Raw genomic sequence first — 11,731 nt, 5'->3', positions numbered from 1 at the left:
CTTTAACGGTTAATAGCAAAGCCCCCTTAAATGCCAGAAACCCCAAATATGCATGGGAATGTTAAGAAGAACAGTGGGAACAATAGGAAAAAAAATTCAAAAAGACCTTATACTTTTTGAGAAAATCGATTTTAAAATTTCAAAGGAAAATAGTATACATTTAAATGCGTAAATGACAGTTCTTGGAGTATAATGGACAGCGCTCCACATCACAGGGTCACACTCTATTCAGAGTACATCAACAATACATCTCAGATAGTATCACACTCACCCTGTCCAGTTGATCACTGCTAGACTGGTCGTATATCGCTTGTGGGATATATCCTGCACTGCCTGTGCTCCTGCTGCATGCTTTCTTCCTTCTGGTCAGGCTCTCGTTGGCTCACAGTATTCAATGTATCTCATGAAATGATAAAACTCACATAGTACAGCTCCGTATATAAAAAGTAACCTTTTACTATAACAATGCACTCACAGCTGAGTTGGGGTAAACAGCGCTCAGAGTTTGTGAACGGGCTCTCCCCTGTGCCTCCCGGTAAGGCTCGTGACTCATCAGGAGCCCCTGATGAGTCCCACGGAGTGACGAAACGCGTCAGGTGGAGCCTATCGGAGTATCAGGAAGTGCTGGAACCTTCACAGGAACCGAGGGGAAACTAGCGGCGGTGGCGTGGTCTTTTCAACGAGCCAGACCAGGAGGCACGGGGGAGAGCCCGTTCACAAACTCTGAGCGCTGTTTACCCCACGACGGACGGAGTGAGTGTGATACCATCTGAGATGTATTGTTGATGTACTCTGAATAGAGTGCGTCACCGGGATGTTGAGCGCTGTCCATTATACTCAGAGTGTGATCTAGGTGAAGCTGACACCTTTCTTGGAGCGCATACACTTTCTTGAGAGACTGTCCATATAACAGCAACTGCGTGATTGTACCCGCAGATTGCACAGTGAGTTTTAAAACAAACAAAATAAGATTATATTCTATTGTTGTAGAGATCATCCAACTGTAGCGCTTATCCCTAGAATTTACATTTAGCAGTAAATAGCAAAGGCCCCTTACATCCTAGCAACACCAAATTTGCAGGATATGTTAAAAGATAGTGGGAAACAATATTTATATATATATATATATATATATATATATATATATATATATATATATATATATATATATATATATAATTTTTTTTTTTATTTTTTTTTTTTTAATGTGCTGAGTGTGGGAAATCTGAAAAAAAAAATGGTGTGGGGTCCCCCCTCCCAAGCCTCTTTAACCCCTTGTCACACATGCAGGCTGGGATAGCCAGAATGCGGATCACCAGCTGACTGGGGCTTCACACCCTGAGCTATACCAGCCCGCATGGTCCATGGTATGGGGTGGGGCTCTGGGGGAGAGGGACGGCCAAGCCTTCCCCTCTCCCCCCGAGCCCTCATCCAATCCATGGACAAGGGGCTCTTCCCCACCTCCGGTGCCCCAGGAGGAGGTGGGGGCGACAGCTCAGGGGGGTGGGTTCATGGTGGCATCTGGGAGTCCCCTTTAAGAAGGGGACTCTAGATGCCCACCTCCTCCCAGGAAAAATTAGTACCCATTCCCATAAAGAGTTAAATGGGAAAAAAAAAACACAACTACGAGAAAAATCCTTTAATGTTCTTAATTAACCAGAAATACTTACCTGTACCTTTAAAAAATGTTCCCATGCCAATATCCTCGGAAAAACTCCCACACCAATATCCTCTAATCTTGCAATCTTCTTAAAGAGGAACTGTAACATCAAAATGTCCCCTGGGGGGTACTCACCTCGGGTGGGGGGTACTTACCTCGGGTGGGGGAAGCCTCAGGATCCTAATGAGGCTTCCCACGCCATCCTCCGTCCCTCGGGGGTCTTGCTGCAGCCCTCCATACAGCGGCGATGTAAATATTTACCTCCCCGGCTCCTGCGCAGGCGCTCTGGTGGCTGTCGGCTCCGAAGTAGGCGGAAATACCCGATCGTCGTCGAGTCTGCTCTACTGCGCAAAGAAGATCCAGAGAATCCGCACACTCTTGATGAACCTAGTTCAATGTTTTAATTCCAAAAAAGTGACACATGCCATTCCATAAACCAACGATTCATTTCGGGGCCCCGTGGGGTCCCCTTTGTCAAGGTAACAAAACACAGAATGGTGTTACCTTGACAAAGGGGACCCCACGGGGCCCCAAAACGAATTGTACGATTGGATCTTCTTTGTACGAATATACTAATCCAGCACATCTGAGGTGGTGTGCAATTCCCCAGTGGACTTTTGCTCTACTGCGCAGGCGCAAGTCTCCGGCGCCTGCGCAGTAGAGCGGACCCGACGGAGATCGGGTATTTCCGCCTACTTCGGAGCCGACAGCCACCAGAGCGCCTGCGCAGGAGCCGAAAGCAGCCACAGCACCCCCGCTGGAGCCTGCAAAGGTAAATATTGAATTGACAGTCGGGTCTGTCGCCGGCTGTTCGGAGGGCTGCAGCAAGACCCCCGTGGGACAGATGACGGCGTGGGAAGCCTCATTAGGATCCTGAGGCTTCCCCCACCCGAGGTGAGTACCCCCCAGGGGATCTTTTTGATGTTACAGAGTCTCTTTAAGTTGATTGAAGATCTCTGCCAGCCACCCCCACACACGTCGCCCCCGCCGCAGCTCTCAGCTATACTAAGTATAGCTGAGAGCACATCCTATGCGGATGCTAATACCGCCGCTGGCTCCCACTGTCCTCCCTGCATCCCACACCTATCACCCACATCCATGCAGGCACCCAGTGCACCATGGGAGCACTAGGTGCCAGCATGGGTGTGGATGACAGGTGTGGGCAGCGGGAGCCAGTGGCGCTATTAGCAACCTCATAGAATGCGCTCTCAGCTATACTAAGTATGGCTGAGAGCAAAGAGCATCTTTAAATTTCCCTCCCAGGCTCCCCATTGGTTCCTTAAAGGACTTATGAGGCCAACAGAGGAAAAAAAGTTAATTACCTGCATTGTCGTTTCAGGCACGGAGGACGCCATCCGCGCCCTCCGTGCCGATCTGCCGGGTCCCCCCACTCATTATCCCCCCCGGGCCGGCTCCCGACCCCACGGCCCGGGTCCTCCTGCTCTCCTGCCTCTCCAAAGATGGCCGCTTCCTGTGGCCGCGGCTGCACAGTCTGCCTGGCCATGAGTGCGGCTGCGCAGCTCTAGGGCCAACCCCCCCGATCCATGCTACGTAGCGTGGATCGGGGGGGGGGTTGGCCCTAGGGCTGCGCAGCTGCACTCGCGGCCAGGCGGACTGTGTAACCGCGGCCAGAGGAAGCGGCCATCTTTGGAGAGGCAGGAGAGCCCGACCTGGGCTGTGGGGTCGGGAGCCAGCCCGGGGGGATAATGAGCGGGGGGACCCGGCGGATCGGCACGGAGGGCGCGGACGTCGTCCTCCGTGCCTGAAACGACGATGCAGGTAATTAACTTTTTTTCCTCCGTTGGCCTCGTAAGTCCTTTAACAGACCAATGGGGATCATTTCTCCAGGGAGAGGGTGGGGGGACTCCCACATGCCACCATGAACCCCCCCAGGGAGTCGTCGCCCACACCCCCTCCTTAGGCACCGTAGGTGAGGAAGAGCCCTTTGTCTCCGGGCTCAGGGGGAGAAGGGAAGGCTTGGCCGCCCCTCTCCCTTGGAGCCCGCCATACCGTGGACCATGTGGGCTGGTATAGCTCAGGGTGTGAAGCCCCAGTCAGCCGGGGCTCCGCATTCTGGCTATCCCAGCCTGCATGGGTGACAAGGGGTTAAAGAGAATTGGGAGGGGGGACACCATGTCATTTTTTTTAGATTTCCCACACTTAGCAGATAATTTTTTTTTAAATATTGTTTCCTGCTATCTTTTTAACATAGCCTGCAAATTTGGTGTTGCTAGGATGTAAGGGGCCTTTGCTATTGTCGACGGGAATTGTTTCACTAAGAACTGTCATTTACGCATTTAAATGTATACTATTTTCTTTAGAAATTTTAAAATCAATTTTCTCAAAAAGTATAAGGTCTCTTTGAAAAAATGTTTTCCTATTGTTCCCACTGTTCTTCTTAACATTCCCATGCATATTTGGTGTTTCTGGCATTTAAGGGGGCTTTGCTATTAACCGCTAAAATCGGCGGCGGTTGAAACATTTCCCACACTCAGTACGAGATCTTTAAAATTTATTTTCTCAAAACTATAAGGTCTTTTTGATTTTTTTTCCTCACTGTTTAGTCACTGTCCCTCTCTACATACCCTACAAATTTGGTGTTTCTACTATGTAAGGGGACTTTGCTATTAACCGCTAAAGTTGGCGGCCATTCGTCTGCCATTAAAGTCTACTGTGCCCCCTGCGAACAGTCTGTTCGCAAACTTTTACGAAAATTCGCGTTCGGGGTTCGTAAACCCAAAATCTGAGGTTTGAGCCATCACTAATAAAGACAGGAATCAGAAATGTTAATTATGTAAGCAGTATTCATTTTTTTTTCTTTGCAGCAGTAACTCCTTCTTACCTGGAAAATCTCTCTTGGCACATTGCAAACCCTCTGACCAACCACACCCTCCCCCTCTTAATATTCAGAAGTTAGCCAATGTCCCAATATAATGCCGTGAGGCAAGCTTTTCTTTTGTGGAAGTAAGCAGCTGGAGTCACCCTCCACTTTGCTTCTGATTCAACCATTTAGGCAACAAGGAGTCAGATTTACTGGCCTTATCATAGTGCAACTGGCCCAAGAATCTAAGGGCCTTTTCAGTTTTATGGGCTAATATACCTTTAAATTTCTCTCATTTATTGAGATCCAGGAAGGTAAGATCTGATTTAGTATTAGCATGCTGAGCTTCAAGCTTTTTATAGTGGAGGTAAGATCAGTAGTGATGGCAGAACCATTTGCCTGGCAAACAGTTCTCGTCATACTGCCGCCGTTCACCCGTTCTCGTCTAATACAAACAATACAAGCCATTCGCCACTTCCCTATTTCATCCAATGGAGTCATTTTTTGACCATTCACCCTGAACTTACATGGGACAGGACAGTCAATCAGACAGGATCACCACATAGCCACTCCAACCCTATAAAAGGCATAAATCACGTTGGCCATTTTCACTATGCCTGTATTCGGTGTAGAGAGAGGAGCTGCTGTTAGAGAGGGATTGGTTTTAGATATGTTTATGCCAAGGTGCATTGCTACTTGTAGTGCACCAGCTAGGGATCACCAATAGTCCTTTTGAAGACTCACACTGATTACAAAAGTAATTTTGTGCCCTGATATAAACCCTGTTGTTCTAGGTACCTAAGAGGTAAGATGTACTATGGGTTGTGGTGGTGCATCATCCCGTGGCTGCTGCATATGTGATCTTCTGCAGAAGAAGGTTATGAGCTCCCAGAATCTAGAAGCCGTGGTTAATTAGCTCACTCACCATTACACCTCTGCACGCCACAGTAACAGAAAACAATTCCCACCTCTGCATGCCAGTAGTAATATCATTTTTTTCAATGAAATAACTTATGTAAAACATAAGCCTTTTACTCCGGCCCGTATGCCGGCCTTGGACACAGGGACAGCTATCCTGCATCACCTTCAGCACCATCCAATATGTCATTTGGTCCTTCTTAAATTGCAATCTGACATATGATTTGCCCTGTGCATGCATTTTAACCATTTCTGCTGCCCAGACATGAAGCTCACGTCCAGGCAGCTGCTCTGCTGCGGTCCCGCGAGCGATCGCGGGTGCACCCCCGTGCTGTCCACCGGTAGCCCTGGGATCAGTGAACAGGAACATGGTTCCCGATCACTGATCCGTGTCCCAAGCAGAAAAACCGAAGCGCTCATACGAGAGGCTTCAGTCTTTCTGCACGTAACATTTTCCGGGTCCCCCTTGTGCTTCCACTTAGCGAGAAGCACAAGGAGGAAAAAAAGTCAAGGTGACCATCTTGTGGCCAAATAGTAAAACTACATCTACATATTTTTTACATTACAATTTACACATATAATAACATTAAAAAATAACTGTTTATTTCCCACACCTAAATATTACCCAAATAAAATTTTTAATGAAAAAAAAATGACAATTTAAAAAACAAAACAAAACATAAATAGTTACCTAAGGGTCTGAACTTTTTAAATATGCATTTGAAGGGGATATACTATGAACATTTTTCAAATTATAAGCTTGTAAATAGTGATGGACGCAAACGGAAAAAATGCACCTTTATTTCCAAATAAAATATTAGCGCCATACATTGTGATAGGAACAAAATTTAAATGGTATAATAACCAAGATAAACGGGAAAATAAAATACATAGGTTTTAATTATGGTAGTATGGATTATTTTAAAGCTATAATAGCCGAAAACTGAGAAATAATGAATTTTTTCCATTTTTTCTTATTAATCCTGTTAAAATGCATTTATAAAAAAATAATTCTTAGCAAAATGTACCTCCTAAAGAAAGCCTAATTAGTGGCTGAAAAAACAAGATATAGATCAATATATTGTGATAATTAGTGATAAAGTTATTAGCAAATGAATGGAAGGTGAAAATTGCTCTGGTGAAAAATCCCCACGGGCTGAAATGGTTAAATTAAAAATTAGTAAAAAATGAAAAAATTAATATACAATGCCTGATATATCAAGCCTCTCATATAGTGGCGTTAGTGTACACTACTAACACCAGTTGACATGACATATTTGAAATCTAAAATGTTGTATTGGCATGCTGAGCTTCAAGCTTTTTATAGTGGGTAAGATCAGTAGTAATGGCAGAACCATTTGCCTGGCAAACAGTTCTCGTCATACTGCCGCCGTTCACCCGTTCTCGTCTAATACAAACAATACAAGCCATTCGCCACTTCCCTATTTTATCCGATATATCAAGCCTCTCATATAGTGGTGTTAGTGTACACTACTAACACCAGTTGACATGACATATTTTAAATCTAAAATTTTGATGACATGCATTTTTAAAAATTTAATACATAAATTTGGTAGCAGCTGTGACAGGTTACCAAGTTGCAGGGCATCGGCAAGTGCTGGGGCCGTTTACCACTGAATGGGACATTGAGTTCCTACTCCATAAATTTTCTCATGGTGGCCTCATGACTCTACCCCAATGTTAAAAGTTTTCAATACCTATACTCAATAGATCTGAGGGAATTCACTACTGCAAATTGAAGCATGCAAATGCCAATGAGCTACAAAGTACCTGTTAGATGTGGTGCAGACATGTGTCTAAAATGGCCACCCTGACCCCATATCTCATTCAGATGCTTTTCTACAAGCATACAGAAAAGCGTTTGGCAGTTTTCAGTAGCACTTACCAGCAAGCAGTCCTTTTTCACCCCGGTAGTGGGACACGGGAGTGCTGTGCTAAACGACCCTGGAAGCAACAGGTTGCTTCCAGGGTCACTTTAGAGGATGGGAACAAATAAGGATCAAAATGTGGCGTTTGTGTAAACGGCAGTAAATTACAGAACTGGTGCTGCACATTCATTTGAAAACAAACAGCGCCACGACCATCGTTAAATGCCCATGTGAACAAGCCCTTAGTGTAATGATCCGCTCAGCTGTCTGCACAGACAGACAGCTGTTTGACCATTCCTTAAGTCTGAGGGCTGCAGGTCTCTGGAAAAGAGACCTGTCTTTTCCTTGCAAGTTTCAGACCTGCTCTGCTGCTGAGGAATTTGCATACATTTGTCATGCAAATTGCCTAGCTGCCTCCTTTGAAGGCCTGCAGAATAAAAGCCATGTTCTCCCAGAATCCTTTGCTGGTCATCCTTCATGGTTTGTTACTGATAAACTCTCCTAGTGTATCAGCCCTGTTTGTTTTGTTAAAGTTTATCTGTTTTGCCTGTGTTGTCTCTGCTGCCATTGTCCTGTCGCCAGCGGCAGTCGACAGGAAATCGTTCTGGCTGTCTGGGAGTGTAGGCCAGAGTTGCGGTTGCTACTGGCTGCTCCATCTGTCCGGATTGCATTAGCCCTAATGGTAGTGGCAGTGCTTCCTTCTGTGTCTCGATTACCTTGTCGCCAGCGGCGGTCGACAGGGAATCGTTCTGTCTGTCTGGGAGTGTAGGCCAGAGCTGCGGTTGCTACTGGCTGCTCCATCTGTCTGGATTGCATTAGCCCTAATGGTAGTGGCAGTGCCTCCTTCTGTATTCTGCCTTTGAGGTGCTAACCAGAGCAGCGGTTGCTACTGGTAGCCCCTTCTGTTTATCTGTCTGGATCGCACTTGCCCTAGTGGTAGTGGCTGTGCCTCCTTCTGTATCTCTGCCTTAGGGGTGCTAGCCAGAGCAGCGGTTTCTACTGGCAGCCCCATCTGTCTGTCTGTCTGTCCGTCTTGTCTTGTGATCATGCAGAAACGCGTTCGCTGTTGCGAATGAGTGCGGTGTTCGCGTTTAGCTAGCGTTTGTTATTTTCCTTATCTTCTGATTGTTGTTTGCTGTGCCTTTGCTACTCTCATGCTCAGTTCTGTTCAGCCTTGTGTCACTTCTGGCAATAGCCTCTCTCTTGCGATTGTGTTCCCGCTTTGTTTCTGCGAATGTGTGTTTGCCGTCGCTGGGTGGCGACTAGATTGGGGAACACGCATTTAGTCTGTCTCTGTGCTCTCTCTCTTGGAGGGCTATCGTGCCCTACTTTGCCTTATCTGTACAATTCCCATCTGGCATCTGTGGCCGTGCAGAGGCTGTGCTCGTCTGCACTCCACAGCTCCACCTGCTGGTGCAAATTGCCCTCTACCGGTGCATTGCACCTAACCTGGGTTCTCCAAATTACATGTTTGTGGAGGATTTCCGCAGGGTCAGCGCGCATCTGGTGCGCTGACCACGGAAACTATTCCGCAAACGTTACACTTAGGCATTGAAGACTAAAAAAAATCAGAAATACAATCTAAATAAATTATTTGTTGATCTTATTTATTGCTCTTAAAATAAAAAAGTCAGATACTCACCTAAGGAGAGGGAGGCTCTGGGTCCCATAGAGCTTTCCCTCTCCTCTCCCAGTCCCGGCTGTTGCGCTGGCTCCACGGTAGCGGTATTCAATCGTTTTGGTCAAATACCGCTGTTCCCCCGCCGAAGGGAGGCTTCGGAAATGCTTTGGGAGCCCGAGTACTCCCGAAGACGGGCCGCTCTACACTGTGCACGCGCGAGCACCCTCTATGACGCGACTCGGCTCCCGAAGACTTCCGAAGTCCCTGCGCGGGGGATTGGAGCGGGGGAGCCAGTGCAGCACCGAGGGCACCGGGAGAGGACAGGGAAGGCTCATAAGGACCCGAGCCTTCCCTCTCCTTAGGTGGGTATCTGACTTTTTTTTTACTTAATCCTGGATTCCCATTAGCTTTAAGGATTTGGTTAAAATTAGTTATAAATCAGTTATATTTGTAACCCTCCCTACATGCAAATAGGGTCCTGGCAGAGATTCAAGCCTGGAACTTGTATGGAGCACAACTGGCCAGTTGTCAACTTTTGTTATGCGCAAAATGAAGTGCTTTGCAAAAGCTAGATTATAGCCATAACCAGTTACTCAAATATTGTATATTTGTATAAATATTTCTGACCAGGGCTCCATTTTAAGACATATTTTTAAAATACTGCTTTGTCTTTTTCATTTTGTAGGATTTCAGCTTTAATAGCTGTCTTTCATGTGGTGGATATATAAGTTGTCCGAGTAAATGAATGTCATCCTTTTTTACGAACACTTTTTTCATATTAGCACATTACATATGTGCATAATATAAGCGAGTCAAAGCTACAACTCTACCTGACTAAAGTTTAATAAATATGAATAAACTTAATTTATTGTTCAATAAATTCGACCTGACAAGGAATGGTATTTAATGTTGCACTATATTTAAAAATAAAAGAAGACATGTAAATGTACAAAGACATATGACAATACTAATTAATGTTTTTTGGTTGTAATTGTAATAGTCTAGCTCTACTTGTATAATTTATCTCTTTAATTTAAAGTTTGTAACATTTGAAAATGAGAGAACAAGAAAAATGTTTGGAAACAAAGTGACACTGCATGGAGATTTGTGGTGGAGTACAAATAATTATAGCGAAAATAATAACCCTGAAAAATAACATATGCAAAGAAAAGTTTTACATATTCTCACGATTGTAGTTGTACTATCTTAGCACAATGATTGACAAATCAAATCAATATTAAGATGTTTTCCCTACAATCCTATGGAAAGAGCCATAATTAATTCATAGTAATAGAAGATTATGACACATTTTATAAAATAACTTAAACATGAATCTCCTATAATTTAGCAAATGAATGTGAGTAGAAGGGGTGTGATCTATGTAAGGTGGCTGCATAGTTTGGCTGTTAAGCAAACTTTGCAACCACAGCGAACACATCTCACATTTACTACCCTCCAATCAATACTGCTATTGCAGAAAAGGACATTTGCTTAAAGGATACCCGAACTGACATGTGACATGATGAGATAGACATGTGCATGTACAGTGCCTAGCACACAAATAACTATGCTGTGTTCCTTTTTTTCTTTCTCTGCCTGAAAGAGTTAAATATCTGGTATGCAAGTGGCTGACTCAGTCCTGACTCAGACAGTAAGTGACTACAGTGTTACCCTCACTGATAAGAAATTCCTCTTTTTTACCTATTTCTTGCCTCAGAAGCCATTTTCTGCTAGGAAAGTGTTTTATAGTTTGAATTTCTTATCAGTGAGTGTCGCACTGTAGTCACTTCCTGTCTGAGTCAGGACTAATTCAGCCACTTGCATACCTGATATTTAACTCTTTCAGGCAGAGAAAGAAAAAAAGGAACACAGCATAGTTGTTTGTTTGCTAGGCACTGTACATACACATGTCTATCTCATAATGTCACATGTCAGTTCGGGTATCCTTTAACACAGTCAATAAAAGAAAAGTGATACAGTCTCGTAGTGTGCAGGTGGTGAGGGCCATGCAGAGGGGGCTAACTCATCTAAGCCTATCACAATGCGCTCACTTTTCATCTTCCTCACGCATCTGCCTCCACAGTGGAAGTCCTGATATTCAAGGTGGAAATATGGAGAATATGGAGAGCAGCTTTAAGTGCATTGGGGAGAGGTAGTGGCTTAGGTGAAAGATAACTTTTAATCAGTATTTATATAATGCAAACCTCTTTCACAGCACTTTAAAGGACATCCAAGGTGAAAATAAACTGAGGAGAAAAACAATTGTATTCATCCTCCTTCTCCTAAAAAAATGACACTTTTAGATATCCCACAGTTTTATTTTATATTTAAATCTAGTTTTTAAGTTACTGATTCGTTGTCTCTGCTCAATGACACCTTCATTGAAGTATGCTAGAGCTTAATCTTTGAATTATTGATCCTTTTTATCTCTTTCCTGCTCACAGAAGCCATGTACTGACAGGAAAGTATTTTATGGCTGTAATTACTTATCAATGAGTGTTATGCTATAGTATGAGCCAGTCTGACCCAGTATCGACCCGGACAGAAGCCGTCACTTGCATACCTGATTTTTAACTCGTTTAGGCAGAGAAAGAAAAAAAGGAACACAGCCTAGTTATGTGTGTGCTTGGCACTACATATACACATGTCTATCTCATCATGTCACATTTCACCTCAGTTGTCCTTTAACCACTTTCCCCACCACTACAGTATATCTACGTCAGCTGTGGCACTCTCCAAGCCACAGCCACGTAGATATACTGACCTGCCTTAAGCCCTTTTGTGCAGGGACAGGTGCGCTTCAGAGCGCACCCCCCGGCACT

The sequence above is a fragment of the Hyperolius riggenbachi genome, chromosome 2, assembly GCF_040937935.1.
Source record: "Hyperolius riggenbachi isolate aHypRig1 chromosome 2, aHypRig1.pri, whole genome shotgun sequence".
NCBI lineage: Eukaryota > Metazoa > Chordata > Amphibia > Anura > Hyperoliidae > Hyperolius > Hyperolius riggenbachi.
Note: the sequence above shows the minus strand (reverse complement) of the source record.